Genomic DNA, 16,720 nt, shown 5'->3' on the forward strand with positions numbered 1-16,720 from the left:
ACCAATTGCTCTTCTGTAATGGGCCTGGGAAAAGTGAGGGCAGGGTATTATTAGGGTTCCCTCACCTATTATTGCCTGTCTCTGCTCCTGTTTTTATCGCATAACCTAGGACTTCCCTTTTCTTCAAAGAAAGGGAAACTGAACATAAAAGAGCAAAATGTATCTTTAAGAAAGTATGGCTATGCACTTGTGTATTTTGGGCTTCTCTTTTTAGGTCATGTCCTTGACAATCTGCATATCATTGAGCACAGACCAATTGTTTATCTCATAAGCTCATATGGAAGACATAGCATATGAAGCACATAACTATCACAGGGAGCAAATGTACTATGCTGCTCACTGATGTGGGAAAACTGGATATGCTGAAGTGAAAAATACTATTTGATTACAGCAAAAAAAGGAGTGGAGGTGATGAGAATAGCTGCTGAGAGCAAGGAGCGGGAATCAGCTGGGACCATGTCCTGTAAAAGATCCTCACACTCCATTTCACCAAAATTGCTAGGAGACTTTTGTACTGCCAGGATGGATCAGTTGATCTCATGCCAGCGTCCTAGTCTCCTGAGCAAACATGCTACATAAATGTTACTGTGCTTCCAGGCTCTGTTCTAAAGAAGTTAAACTGCTTTTGGCTAGGGAAATCTGGATGCATGATAGAAACTCGTGTTCATTGTAGTCTCACCCTGGGCATAGTGGAGGCTCTGAAGAAGCTAAATCTAATTGCATCCCAGACTTACTCCAGTCCTCCAAAGACATTTCTGAAAGATTCAGCTTCACACACCACTCCTTGCACACCCTGATATCCAACGTTCTTCTGACTCCAGGAGCTGCTCAGTAACAAGTATAATACACCGTTCCTTGCTCCCAGGGAGCACTCATCTGCTCCTCAGAACACTCTCAGGTCCGTGATCTACTCACTGTTCTTATCAGGCTACGGGCATACAGCAGGGAAGCACTGGGAAAGCATCGTCTCTCACATAGCAGAGACACATTGAGTTCCTTATCCTCTTCAGCCTCTGATCTTCTTATATAGAGCTCATCTTTAACAAGTACAAACACATTCACTCTGTTGCTGTCTGGAATTATTACTGGTGAGCCAAATGCCTTGTGAACGTTTTAGGAAAAATAGTTTATGCTGGAAAAAAATAAGGAATATAAACACCATGGTGGTAACTTTGGGAGTGACTTTTGGGTGATTTTTTTTTAGATTTTTTTTCATTCTCTTTTAATAAATTACCAGTTCCTGAAAATCATAATGTTACAGTCCTAGCTCAGACCTCTTGCATAAACACTGAAAACCAGCTTTATCAGCTCTGGGAACATAACAGAGGAAGGATCCCTTTCTATTTCCCAACTTTTGAGCATTTTTAGTTTAGAGTGGCAAACACAATTTTAAGGCCCTGTGAAAACAAACTTATCAGTAGACTTCAATGTTAGCAGATTAATGAGCAGGCTATTGACTGGTAACAGCTGTGCAATTTCCAGGCGGTAGTAGAAAACCAGAGAGATCTCTAGTGGTCATTGCCATCTTGAAGTCCTGCAGTCACAGTTCCCTGTTCCAGCTCTGAGGTACAATTTTCTCCTATGAAGTACTTCTTTTGCCAGCTTGAAGTGGCACTGCACAAAAAGCAGCTATTCTAAGAATTTTCTCATGAAACAGCTACTCTCCTCCTTGTTGCACTCCCTGTCCTCATATTTATTCTCCTTTGTCTCCTGCTGTAGAAGGTGGCAGGGGAGCTGTAGCTACAGAAACCATAGTCAAAGGGACTTGTTTTAGATGCTCATCAGTGACACCTCAGGCACATCTGTGTAAACAGTTATATATTCATAATGAATAGCAGTTTGTCAATAATAGCCTACCTGCAGTCTAGAGGTCATACTGGCTACTTATAAGATGATGGAAGGAGAGGATGTGTAAAGTCACATCTCTATGCAGATAATGATGCTATACCATGTGATGTGGTCATCCTGCAACTACTGGGAGGGTTTCGCAGACTCATAGAATCACAGAATCACAGAATCACAGAACAGTTGAGGTTGGAAGGAGCCTCTGAAGGTCATCTTGTCCAAACCCCCTGCTCAAGCAGGGCCACCTAGAGCCAGTGGCCCAGGACTGTGTCTAGGCTGTTTTTGAACATCTCTAAGCATAGAGATTCTACAACCTCCCTAGGGAACCTATTCCAGTGCTCAGTCATCCTTACAGTAAAAAAGTGTTTCCTTGAGTTCAGAAGGAACCTCCTGCTTCTTAGTTTGTGCCCATTGCCTCTGGGCCTGTCACTGGGCACCACTGAAAAGAGCCTGCCTCCATCCTCTTTGCACCCTCCTTTCAGATACTTACATACATTAATCAGATCTCTCCTGAGCCTTGTCTCTTTAGGCTAAACAGTCCCAGATCTCTCAGCCTCTCCTCCTATGTGAGGTGTTCCAGTCCCTTAATCATCTTTGTGGCCCTTTGTTGAACACTCTCCCGTATGTCCATGTCTCTCTTGTAGGGAAGAGCCCAGAACTGGTCACAGTACTCCAGGTGTGGCCTTAACAGTGCTGAATAAAGGGGAAGGATCACCTCCCTCAATCTGCTGGCAATACTTTGTCTAATGTAGCCCAGGATACCATTTGCCTTCTTTGCAGCAAGGGCACATTGCTGTCTCATGTTCAACCTGCTGTTCACCAGGAGCCCCAGGTTCTTTTCTGCCAAGGTGCTTTCCAGCTGGGTCTCCCCCAGCATATATTGGTCCATGGGATTATTCCTCCCCAGGTGTGGGGCTTTGCACTTCCCCTTGTTGAACTTCATGAGGTTATTGTTAGCCCATTACTGCAGCCTGTTGGGTCCTTCTGGATGGCAGCATGACCCTGTGGTGTACCAGCCACTCCTCCCAGTTTGGTGTTGTCTGCAAAGTTGCTGGTTGTCTGCCTCATCATCCAGATCATTAATGAAGATGTTAAGCAGAAGATGGCTTCCTGTGAGACAAGAATTGGCTCAGAACAGAAAAAACAGGACAGATAGATAACCTTGTGTTAATCATCCAATAAAGGTATTGCATTGGGAGCAGAAGACGAACATTTGGGAAACAATATTGTTCTTTAGTGGAACAACTAGGGCACAAATCAATGGCCTCTGACAAGAAGCTTGAGTAGACACAGGTTGGAAGAGAAGGGAAACAAAGGGAAGGAAATAAAGGAAATATACATACATAGGAAGGTATAGCATCACTATCTCTGCATAGGGATGTGTATTCAGTCTGACTGGGATGGAGTTAACTTTCCCAACAGCAGCCCTCATAGTGCTGTGTTTTGTATTTGTAGCTAGAAAGGTGTTGATAACAGACCAGTGTTTTGGCTACTGCTGAGCTGTGCTTGCACAGCATCAAGGCTGTCTCTCCATACCTATCCCCCGGCTCCCCCACCCCTGCTCAAATGGCCAGTAAGGCTGGGGATGGGCAAGAGGTTGGGAGCGGACATACTCAGAACAGCTGACCCAATCTGACCAAAGGAATATTCCATACCATATGATGTCATGCTCAGCCATAAAAAGCTAAGAGAAAGGAGGAGGACAGGGGACATCCATTATTAAAGCGTTTGTCTTCCAGAGCAACCGCTACATGTACTGAGGCCCTACTTCCCATGAAGTGGCTGAACATCACCTGCTCATGGGAAGTAGAAAACAAATCTTTTTGTTTTCCTTTGTTTCTGCATGCAGCCTTTGCTTTTTCTTTATTAAACTGGCTTTAAGAACCCACAAGTTCTTTTTTATCCTATTTTCTCCCTCCGACCTGTCCTGCTGAGGAGGCGGAGTGATAGAGGGTCTTGGTAGGCACCTGGCAGACAGCCAAGGTCAACCCACCACAGGATGTGGTTTTACACATCATCTCCTTCCATCATCTTATCTTTTCAGTAAACAGATATGCCCTGAAAAGGGGCCATTGCTTAATTTTAGGGGTTCATGGTCAAAAGTACTGAATGTCTATGAAAAGAACTTCCTAGTGTCCCTAAAACAAATCTGTAAAGCTCAGGGCATCTCTGTAGTTCTGCCTGCTTCTTTGTACCTGCTTCTCCTGTAAACTCTAAAGAAGAATCCAGGACTGACATAAGGGATACGATCATTACTTTCCTGTGAAATTACTCCACTGAAATAATACCATTGTTAGAAAATATGGCCTTAAATGTCTTGCTTGCATATTCTCGCCCTTCCTTGTTGTCTGAAGTTTTACACAGCTTGGTCCATGAAGCCTCCTATGAGAGACATGGAAACAAAAATCATGGAACTGTCTTTCCTCTCTTCTCTCCCTCTCACTCATTTGAATTCATGGCCTACAAAGCCTTTTCTTTTGACAGGTTACAGATGAACAGTAAAGTGGGACAAGACTGGTCTCTGCTGGCATGTCTTGGAACTTGCCTTATGAACATGCCCTGAGGAGATGTCAGCACCACATAGAAACACCTCTTCAAAATTAATACAGAGGTGATTTGCTTGTTTTTAAATGAAAGACACCATATGGGAGAGAGTCTGCTAGTGACAGTAAGGACACTAATGGAGCTGTAGACAGGAGAAGGAGACAGAATAATCTTAAATGAATTTTAGGAGAACAGTTTTAGACCCCGAATAAACAGTGCTGAGATCAGAGGCAGACTGAGACCAAGACAGGCAAGTAATATCCCACTATTGGTGCTATTATTTAGGCAGAGCCAGAAAAAGAAAATCCTAAATGTATTTTTAAAAAGAATTCAATTCAAACAAACAGAAATGTCTGCAGTCATTCCCACAATTAGTGACTTAAACACACAGTTTTGCTGTTGTAGAAGAGAGGATACGGCAGGGGCATCTGAGATCACCTGTCCAATATCTTGCCTTCTGTAGTTCTATTTCTTGGTCCTAAATGTTTCACTTTAGTCTATGTTTCTCATTCCCTTCCCTGGGACACTTACAGCTGTTCCCAGCCCAACAGGCTGTATCAGAAATTATGGGTTCTTCTGTGATATCTGAAAACAAGAGAAAATAATTTGTGATTTTCCTAGTAAAATTACCTTGTTTCAAAGGATTGTGTCCTGTACTTACAGTCTTTTTTATATCAAGACAGACTGAAGAGAAACCATTAAAGAGCAATATGAACAACATGTTTACTGCAGGTGCTTGGTCATGTTGCTGACTATGTGTTGACATTTTATATGAGAAAAGTAGGCCGGGATGGGCTGTGTATGCCACAAACATAAACTGGTTTGTTCACGTGCCTGTCTTTCCCTGTATTGCCTCAGTGTGTGCTGGTACACACAGTCTCTCTGGCACAGATCTTTCCCTCTTGGGAGTTACATCATACCTGCACAAACCTATGGGGGAAAATAAAACGGTTTTGTGTCTCCATCTAGTTATGTGTAAAGGAGGGAGATAGATACCTGTCACTGCCAGTCCCCATCCCCTTCAGACATTCTCCAAAATGAAGGCACGCTCTTACTCCTAGATGAAGCCTTTTCATAGTCAGGGTCACAGGCACCTGGGAGAAGCTTGTACTTCTGCTTCCTGTAACAGGGCAGTCAGAGGAATACAAACTTAAGAGCTCAGCATCCTACTTCCCTCCCTTTCAGAGCAACCGTGACAAGTGCAGCACAGAGGATATTCACAGTCCTGCCAGGCTACAAACAGAAACACCAGTCTGTAGTAAGCAAATCACTCTCAATGCAAACCAGTTACTGTGGGCTTGAGGCATGTTTATCATCCTGGGGCAGAAGAAAAAAAGAATGGGAAGGAAAGCAGCATGAACACTGTCATGAAGTTACCAAGTGAAAAATAACTGCATTTAAAACCAGCTAATAAAAGAAAAAAATATATTACTTTTTTGTCTATAGGAAAAAAATATCGGGATTATAAATTCAGGGATAGTGGATACACTAAGAGGTAATCAGACTATCACACAGAAACAGCAATGGCAGAGGAAGGATGTGGCCTGTGGTTCCCATGGTAATCTTTCATAGTGACTGGGTGACAAAAATGGGAGGGCGGAGCCATGGGTGGGATTGTTTTTGTACGAGGTTGTATCGTTGTGGGGACAGGTGACCCACAATGATACATTCCCCATGAGGCCTTTACAAAAACCCATAGGTGCATAAGCCTTGTGGGAGTGTGTGTTAAGACAGCTACAGAGAATTCTACAGCACGGCGGGCATGTTCTGTCTTCAGTTTTCTTGACAGACCTAGTATGCTAGGATTTACTTTCATCATCTGAGAGCTGAGCCTGCCCTCTCTGGAAAACAAGCCAGGAGATTCTGAGACACTGAAATAATTTTCAGCAAACCAGATGATTGACTGCAGACGCACCTAAAACCTATCAGAGTATGTGAAGCAGAGAATTAGTATATTTTTCTAATGCGATAGTGTTTGCAATAGACCACAAAATGGTTCTTTATTAATGTGATAAAAGTGTTAGAAAAATAATTCTGACATGTAGCAGGTATGTCTCAGAGGCACTATATAAAATGTGTTGGGGTTTTCTCTCTTAAATAAGCCTCCAGTGTCCACTGACTGACTCATCCGTGTGAGCACAAAGGTTTTCTCTAATCTTTCTCCATGCTGTCTCACTGCAGTTCCTCCTAATGGATATCAAGAGTTTGCCTGAGACCAGCCAACTGATTCTTCTGGACTCGCCTTGTGTGGATTACTTTTAACCTATCAGAAAATTGAATGGGATCCTGAAAGACTATTCAAGATGGCTGGCCTGCCATTGAACGGAAAACAAATGGCCACAAAGGCAAACCACCTATATGAAAAGGCATGTGATAACCACAAAGCAAGTATTATTAATTATTAACTCCACAAGTTACAGAAAGGAAGGCTTCACAATGCTTAGAGTACAAGACTGACAGTAAGGAAGTTCTAGTTGTAGAGAAATTATATTTCTAGACAATGACAGCCTCTACCACTTTGGGTACGTCTGCATTGTTTCTATATCTGCAAAATGAGAATAGCAGATAATACCAATGAGATAACATGGAGATTAGAGAAAGGTTGTAAAACAACTTGAGGTGAAATGTAGACAATAAAAATAAGTATCAAAAAACTCTGGGAAATGCTTTTATAAATGCTACAGATTATACAATGGGATTTCAAGCTGGTTTTCTGCCAAAATCCTTCAGACAAAGATTGAGGGATCTTTGGGATTCCAGATACAGTAAACATTGCTTAAGCTTCTGCTTACTAAAGTCAACTGCAGTGCATCCCTTTTCTTAGCTTATGATACAACACTTTGTCACCGTGACCAACAATAAAATGACTTTCGGCGATGGCACAAAACTTACAGTAATGGGTAAGAAATTTCTGTTTTCTCTTTCAAATCACTTCAGATCCCAGGTCTTCTCTTTAGAGAACTTCACTTCAACCTTATTCTCCCTTTCGTTATTAAACTGGTGTTTTCCTGATGTGCTAGTAACCCAGTCTACTTTGGAGAATAGACTATGTTTAGTATTCTAGGTAGGGACTCACATTTCACTTTGGAGAACTGAATGAACGCATTTGCTGTGAATAAAAAGCTGTCCATAGAAAGAATTAGGATGAGGAATGGGTTAAAATATATGTGCATATCATAAATATATTGTCTTAATAAAGCAACATCTGCAAAAATCACTATTCCCCAAAAGTATAACTATTGTCCATAATGCTAGTTCTCCTGGGGCTACAGGTGATTAAGGACAAGTCTATGAAAGTGCATCTGCTGGAAAGAACTGAGTTACAGTTACACTTTGCACACGTCTAGAAAACAAAATCAAGACTTTACACACTGAAATGACTTTGTATCTTTTCAGGGTAAACTAAAGCATGTGTTATCTCAGATAACTGGAAAAGACAAATAAGTGTACTAGCATTTTAAGTTGACAAAACAGAAGCTACTAATAAATATTCAACTTTATTATAAGCAATACTAACAGCTCTCTGCAGCTGTTTGCTTATTGTTGTAGAAAACAACTCTCCATAGCACAGCAAGTTTCTTTCCACAAAACAGGCTCATCAGGATGGTGATAAAAAGATCATTTAGGACAACAGTCTTATTATTTCAGAATAGATGCTAAAAGGCCACTGAAAACCAAAGAAACAGAATATGTGGTTCATTTCAAATAAATGTAGCTCTCGGGCCATGTTTCTCTCTGGGCCACACTTCTGGATTTGGACTCTTTCCAAATCCAGGGGAAAACAAGGCTGCTTCTAAGACTGATAAATGATGGTGATCTCTTCTTCTCGTTGTATTGCTCCTGGAGTCAGAAGAATTGATGCCTCAGGCTTTTATACCACACCATTCCACTGCAGAGTAAAATGATTACAAGTGATAAAATTCAATCTCCATAGGAAAAGTTCAGCAGAAGCAGCATGTTTTCTGAAATCCAGTGTGAACCTGAGGTGCCTGAGGTGATGAAAATCAATACACTGATTGCTCATTGACCATAGCCAATTATGCAGCTAACTTTAATAATCATAGCTAAGAGAACAGAAAGAATAAAAGCACAGACTTCCTTCCAGGGAGGGAGAAAGGGAGGGATGTTTAGGGACTGCTCCAACAGGGATAGCAGACCAGGGTCCTGTGTTACATACTACAAGTTATTTTGTAAGTAAAAAAAAAGACATCTATTTTACAAGAGCTATTATTCATGATGTTGAAAGGAAATGAGGAAATTAAAGAAATGAGGCTGTTTAATTGAAAATAAGGAAAGAAAATTAATCTATCTGCATATGGGAAATATTTTCTAATAGTACACCCAGATAAATAGATAAATGTCCTCTAATGAAATGGTGAAAGCTACAATAACCAATTCACCTAAGCCTGAAGCAAAAGGGCTCTGGAAGAGGTATTACTGAGCTATATCCCACCTGGTTAGACACACAGATGTGGCAGTGTTCCCTTACAGACCTTTCCTTCTTTTTAGGGGACCATAAATTAATGTACTTTGTGTTTCTTCTCTTGCTGGTCCCGCATGAGGGGAGGGTTAGTCCACAGGTTTGGCTCAGAGGACTGAGAATAGAGGAGAGGTTTTCCTGCAGCTACAAAACAGTGTGAATAATGAAAGACTGTATTTTGGCAGTGGGACAAAACTCACAGTCCTAGGTAAGACAGAAGTCAGATCTCTGTGATATATGTGATACTGGTTTAGGGGACAAGAGCATTCAATTAACAGCAGAATAATGATCATTTTTCATACAGCCATGAGGCCAGGATTAATGCTTTATTGGTTGCTTACTAAAATGAGATGGGCTAATACGGAAGTGTAGGATTTGCAGGCACGAATTTTGAGGTGCTTGTGTCCGTTGGCTCTGTGTTCCCTTGCTTGGAACTTCATGAAGGGAGAAAGGAAGAAATAATTCTGTTTCCTCCCATTCTCCAAGAAAACATTATAGAGGTTGAGAATGAAAAGATCCTTCTTTGGTCTGCAAGTTTTTGCAGTTCATCTATGTAGCAATCAAAAGCAACATTTCAAATGTAGAGTCTGGATTCTTGTGTCTGCTCAATCAGGCAGGGAAAGAGTAGTCTTGCTGGTACTTGGCTCCCCTCTCCATAGATGGTGGGTGGGCTGCCTAAAGTTGCTTTGGGACACTGTCTTCCTCTAACAGTCCTTTTCATGACTTCTAATTCTCAAAAAGTTCTATATTCTTTTGCTCTCGAGTGCACTTTTCTCCTTTGTTCTTCCTCTTTTTCCCCATTTGCTTTCTCTGCCTTCTCCCCACCCAGGAAAGGATTTAACATCACCTATATCAAGGCATTTTGGAATCACAGGGCAAAATAACCTTTTCCATCTGCTACTGCCACATCTTGATAGCAAACCGTAGAAATACACGCTGGTGCCTGCTCTTTTAAACAGTACCATTTTAAGGAACTAAGTGGCTAGCAAGAAAAGCATAATGACACTGCGGGTTATAGTCTGACTGTGTATAGCTGTGCTTTTTAACTGCGCCACTTACCTTTGGAGTTGGCACTGTTCTCAGAGTTATAGGTAAGTAGCCGTGCTTAACCCAAGTGCTCAATGTGGAGGACACTTAAAAATTTCCCTTGCATTAATGATATGTGGCACATACACAGATGATTTTTAAATGAGAGTAGGAGTGAACCAGAAATCATGAAACTGACCTTGCCATGACGGGAATGGAAGAACTGTGGTACTTTTTCTCTTAGGTGGGTGAAGAATGTGTGACAGGGAATGCATGAGTTTATGCATGGAAGCGATTAAGCATTGTGCCAGTGTCTACCTTGAACACTGTGGAAGATCAGAACAGAATGGGCTGTTGATAACACTTTTTTTCTGATTGTGTCTGCTCTTGCTTGTACCAGCCTCCTTATTTCATTTCAAGCATGCTCATTCTCTGGCTTTCTTTGTCTTTCCAGTAGCTTTATCATTCTTTCTGTCTGCCTTTTTCACCTGCCTTCCTCTTTGTCTTTTTTTGTTTTAGTCTGTTAAATCTCTCTCATTTTTCTTTTGTGTCCTCCCTATCTGTTTCCATGTGTTCACTCATTAGCCATTTAGGCTATAAGCCAATGAACTTATGTCAGAGACACTTTTAGGATAGGAAAAAAAATCATAAAGCCAAGTACTAGAAGGGAGCAGTAAAAGTGATCAACCTCTCTTCATGTCCGCTGGAAGGAAAGCAGAGTAGTGCCAAACCTTCTAGGGAGTTATATCTCCATTACTACCTAGTTACCTCTTCTGAAGTCTGTACAAGCTCACACGTTTTCACAGAAGCACCCCTGGGATCTCTGTAGAGTAAGCACTGACAATTATGATTAAGGCTAACAGCTGAAAGCAAACACTAGGGCTTAGGGGTCAAGATCTATGCAAGATATAAGTTTCTCGTAATTCTGCTAATTCTCTCCACTCTAGAAAGAAGGGAGTGATCAGGAAGAACATCTACAATTTATAGTGCCTTCACACCAAATAAAAAGTAAAACTCCTCTCTTTGGCTCCATAGTTCTCTTTGCATTTCTGTTTCCCTGTGCACTCTGCAGACCTGGTGGCTTTATCATGGTGGATGAGTGAAAAAGGCACTCTAACAAAGTATATGGGGGGGGAGGGGGGAAAGGAGACGGCTTTTAGGGTCACTGCCTAGCTTCTAAATAACATCTCATTGTTGCCTTGTACACCCTTTTGACTGTGGAAGTCTGTTGTCTTTAGTCTTATATGTAGGTATTAAACACTTCAGGACAGGGGACATTTTTTGGTTTGTGAGTGTATAGAATCTTGCATCATTTTGGGAAGATGTGTAGTCTAGGATGAGGGCTTCTCATACCTAGGATAACCTAAATAATAAATAACATAGAGAGATATTTCATAGTCTTAAAAATGGATGGCAAGTTAAGACCTAAAGCAAAACTTGTCCCAGGCAGATTCAGGTTGCCTACCAAAAATGTTCTTCACTTCAGACAGAGAGAAAGCTTAGCTCCTTCCTTTCAAGTCACCTCTTAGATGGGGGAGTCCAAGTAGGGTGTCACATGGCAGTATAATTCTGAACTCTGCAATAGCCATCATGTCTTACTACATCTCCAGGAATGTATCGCAGTCAGTTGAAGATGCTTGTGCTTTATAATACAGACGCTTATCTATTAGTACAATATTATAAACGCAAGCCTTATAGCACTACTGAGTACTTTTCTGCCTACCTGTTTGCTCAGCTTCTTTTCAGCTTTCCTATCCTTCTGACAGAGACAATACTAGAAATTCAAACGCTCATGCATTTCTGTAGCCAGACCTTTTATGTTTCCATGTAATGAGTGAAGACAAATGCTTTCAGTTTCCTGGCGTCTACCTATCTAATAGATAATAATTGTCTAACAGGCAGTTTTTAAGAGGCCAGATACATCAGCAGTCACACAGCACAAATACAGTACAATTTTAAGGGGTTTCTGATTGAAGACAGTAATGGAGGCTCTGGGCCATATTGCTTTCCGTTTCAGAGAAGGACAAAGAAATCAAACCTCCAGCTGTGGCCATCTTTTCCCCATCAAAGCAAGAGATCCAACAGAAGAGCAAGGCCACACTGGTATGCCTGGCCTCTGGTTTCTACCCTGACCACCTGAATCTGGTCTGGAAGGTGAATGGTGCTAAGAGGACAGAAGGGGTGGGGACAGATGAGTTTTCCACACAGGATGGGACTAGCTACTCATTGACCAGCCGACTGAGGATGTCAGCGCAGGAATGGTTCAACCCTTCGAATCGTTTTGAGTGTGTTGCCAGTTTTTTTAAGAATGGAACACAGGAATCGATACACAAATTCATCTACGGTGATGCTGGTGAGTAAAAAATGTGAACCACCATGCTGTACAAACTAGAAATCACAAATCAAAAGGGTCTGGGTTATGATTTGAAACACTTCTATATACAAGTTCTATACAGGGTATTGTTATGGCACAAATATATATGTAAATATGTAGGTATTTGCATATATCTCTTCATATTCTTGGGCCTCTGTATCTGTATTACCATTATATCATCTATAGTTTTTCAAAGGTTTCTTCAGATTTTCACTGAAAAGTCTCTGTAGTATAGTAAAATGAATCAGGCAGTATATTGTAAACTGAAACTTCTAAAATTTGTGTTCTATTTGCATTGAAGAGAAACATGACTTTCAATTCATTTTTGTCTTTCAGGTTGTGCACTCATGGAAGGTATGTGTGTATTCTCACAGGCAAATATCTGTGTGTATTTTAATTCCAGTTTTGCTGGCGTTCAGTACAAGGTGTGTGAGATTTCTACTAGAAGGATAACTTGTACTTCCTCATCTAAGTGGTTTGTATGTTAGATTAAAAAACAAAAAAAGAAAAAAAAACTTCGGGAGGGTTGTATGTGCATGCTGTATGTAGCTGTGTTTTGGCGTTTTAGCTCTTCTTTATGATTCCCTTTCAAAATAACAGAAGAATTTGTGGAACCTTCCTGTAGAGTGTAATTTGCTCTTTTTATCATCTCCTCCAGTCCTTAACACTGCCTTCTGTTGGGAAGCTGCTTGCTTAGCCATGAAAGAAAAAATTCATATTTAGCCAAGTGATTATGACATCAAGATTCAGAATCTGGAATTCTGAATATTTCTTAGAATCAAATTCAGAATACTTCTCATTACAAGTTGCATTCGCCTCCAAATTGCGAGGATACCCATATTAAAAATTATGTTTCTTTCCTTTATGTGTACATATTTACACACTTTTGTTTTTCACCAACTTCTTAAACACTTCAGGAATCTTAAGGCTGAACCAAGATCAGGCTGGTGTCTCAATACTACTGCAATTCCTTAAGAATGAAAAAATTTATAATAAAAGTTCTATATACCGTGTTATTCTGGGCTATGTGAAACTTCCCTGATGTATCAGCAGCCCTCGCAAGGCCATTGACAATAACGAGTGAAAAAAATTCTTATCTTGTGATTCAGCTTAATTTCAGTTCCTAAGAGGGGATTCACATGAACAGCCTAGTTTTTCAGTAGGTGTGGCAACACAATGGTTAAACATTCCCATTCAGGACATAATTTCTTAGCATAAAGCCAGTCTCTGTCTTTCCTAGACTCACTTTCTCTTTTAGTTCTTTGAATCACAGTGTTCTTTCCCATCCCCTGCTATCTCGTGTCAACAGAGCCATTCATTTGGCTCTAGTTCCTTCGTGTCACTTAGTTAAAGATTTCAAGGCTTCTTATTTGATTAAATCTACATTAGATCTAGTGATGATGATAATTCAATACACAAATGATGTTTGATTTGCAGAGTCCTACTTGCGGTATGGAAATTCTCTGAAGCTCACTTACCTCATTCTCTGCGGCAAAGCCTTCCTCTATGCAGTTTTGGTGAGCAGTCTGGTGTGGACAGCCAAGGTAGGCTAGTGTGCCACTTGAATATTGAGCTTACTCACTAGTACAAGCATCAGTGGATACAGACAAAATCTATTCTCAGTTGTGGGTTCGTTCGCCATGTGCTCTGCCAGGCTTTGTGCAGGCTAGTTTGAAAAATCACAAGTGATGGGTTTTCTACTATTGTTTTTCCAGAACACAAATAAAATCAAGGCTATCTAGCACAGCAATTACCTTTCACAATATTTAAACACATGGAAAAAGATGAGAATTAAGGACAACTTCTCCAGAAAGTAAAGAAGGGAAATATCAGATATATCATACTTTCTGTAAACATTGAAAATGGACTCATGCTTGCAGTGAAAGTAATAAGCAGGGGTTTTGAGGAGATATGTGGGACAAATCTGAACAAAGATTTACAGATTTATAAAGAGCAATGGAATAAATCTGAACAAATGGGAGAAATTTAACTAATTACCAGGAAATACTTTTTATCAGTAAGTTCCTCATATGGCTGAAAGATATTCTCTGTGAGAGTAGTGGACTCCTCAGCACTTGTTCCTTTAAAAGCAGGACTGGGACATGTATTTGAGAAGTGACCTGGTAGAGCTGAGGGTGAGTGTGAACACAATCTCAGTTATGTCTTTGTGTCCTTTTTCAAGGATACTAGAGGGAGTAGGTTTGTACTTTACTGGATCACAATCATGGAATCACAGAATGGTTTGGGTCGGAAGGGACATTTAAAGATCATCTGGTCCAACACCCCTGCCATGAGCAGGGACATCTTTCACTAGATCAGCTTGCTCAAAGGCCCATCCAACCTGACTTTGAACATTTCCAGTGATGGGCATCCACAGCTTTCTTGGGCAACCTGTTCCAGTGTCTCACCACCCGCATCATAAAAAATTTCTTCCTTATATCTAATCTAAAGCTACCATGTATAAGTTTAAAATTATTACCCCTAGTCCTGTCACTACAGGCTTTAGTAAAAAGTCCCTCTCTATCTTTCTTATAAGCCCCCTTGTATATTGAAATGCTGCAATAAGATCTCCCCAAAGGCTTCCCTTCTTCAGGCTGAACAACCCCAACTCTCTCAGCCTTTCTTCATAGGAGAGGTGTTCCAGCCCTCTGATCATTTTTGTGGCCCTCCTCTGCACCTGCTCTAACAGGTCCATGTCTCTCTTGTACTGGAACTCCAGAGCTGGATGCAGTACTCCAGGTGGGGTCTCACCAGAGCAGAGCAGAGGGGCAGAATCACCTCCCTTGGCCTGCTGGCCACGCTGCTTTTGATGCAGCCCAAGATACAGTTGGCTGTCTGGGCTGCAGGTGCACATGGCCTGCTGACATACAATTTCTCATCCACCAGTATCCTCAAGTCCTTCTCCACAGGGCTGCCCTCAGGCCATTCATCCCCCAGTCTGTACTGATCCTGGTGATTGCCCCAGCCCAGGTGCAGGACCTTGCACTTGGCCTGGTTGAACTTTATGATGTTCACACTCCTCAAGCCTGTCCAGGTCCCTCTGGATGGCATCCCTTCCCTCAAGCACATCAGCTGCACCACTCAGCTTGGTGTCATTTGCAACTTGTTGAGGGTGCATTCAATCCTACTATCAATGACACATTGATTAAGGTATTAAATGGTATCGGTCCCAGTATGGACCCTTGCAGGAAACCACTTGCTACTGGTTTCCACTTGGACATTGAGCCATTGACCGTAACTCTTTGGGCACGGTCATCCATCCAATTCGTTATCCACGTAACAGTCCATCCATTAAACCCATATCTCCAATTTAGCGGCAAGAATGTTGTGAGGAACCGTATCAAAGGCCTTACAGAAGTCCAGGTAGATGACATCCATAGTTGTTCCCTTGTCCACTGATGCAGTCATTCCATTATAGAAGACCACCAGATTAGTCATCTAACACACAAAGTTGTGTGTAAAGATAATAGTTCAGTATGTAAGTAAATAATTCGTACAGGTTAAGACACTTCCCTGGTAAAGAAGGGGAGAAAGCAGAGATACAACATAGTCATTTCTGTTAATGGTCTCAGGAGACACAACAGTTGGGACAGTGATAAATATGGTCTACTATTTCCTAGATTATTGTATTTGTTCCTTTTGCTTGTTTTTTTTTTATTTGTTTATTCTGTTTTGTTTTCAATTAGGCTGGTGGCAAGTTGTACAGAGAGTAAATGAAGAGTCCTCTTCATCAATTCAACAGGAACACAGCAAATTATACTTTCTACCTTTTCCATATCAAAGGATCTATGCTTATGTCTAAGAACTTCTGAGTATTATTTCTTGGTGGTTCTCTGTCCCCCTCCTGTTCCTTCCACTTTGTTGTAATCACTGCTGGGTTTTCTCTGTACTTTCATATCATATTGTATTGTATCGTACCGTATAGTATCATATCTTTAAAACTAACACCTTAATGCTCAGCAACTGAGGACCCAGCTCCTTGAATAAGGAATGAAGTTTTAGCTTCTTTTCCATTCAACAAGCATGAGTTGTTGTTTCTTAATTTGGTCTTCTGTAGCAATAATGTCCTACAACACAACTTCCAGTGATGTGTAGTATCATAAGGAAATCACATTAAAGAACATTCACTGACAATCCTTACAGGAATGGCTTATCTGTTATGAGAACAGTAGAAGGCTCATCCAGTACTGTGTACCAACAACTGGAGCGGGGCTGCAGGCTTCAGAGGCTTGCACACTCCAATACAAGCAACTGGGGGAGTGAGCAATCAGGGTCAGCTAGCAAGCAGCCTGCATGTCTAAGGCTAATTTCTGGGAGATCCATAGTGTATAAGTGTGGGTCCCAGTGTGCATGTGGGTGTGTGAGGTAACTGGAGGACCGGGGAGTTCAGAGCCAGTAGCTAGGTAGACTGAGTGTCTAAGGCCAGTTACTGGGATCCAGCATGTGTGTGT

General features: G+C 41.3%; 1 gene segment (V, D, J or C); it reads left to right on the forward strand.

Moving 5' to 3' along the window:
- The window catches only part of LOC309587045 (T-cell receptor beta-2 chain C region-like), a 31,426-nt gene extending 15,080 nt beyond the window's left edge, over positions 1-16,346 (forward strand). Inside the window, exons 3-7 of the C gene segment in view lie at positions 9,025-9,077; positions 11,913-12,248; positions 12,606-12,623; positions 13,707-13,813; positions 15,956-16,346.
- Positions 16,347-16,720: the final 374 nt, after the last annotated feature.

The sequence above is a fragment of the Platalea leucorodia genome (genome assembly GCF_965183815.1).
Source record: "Platalea leucorodia genome assembly, chromosome: 2".
Lineage (NCBI taxonomy): Eukaryota > Metazoa > Chordata > Aves > Pelecaniformes > Threskiornithidae > Platalea > Platalea leucorodia.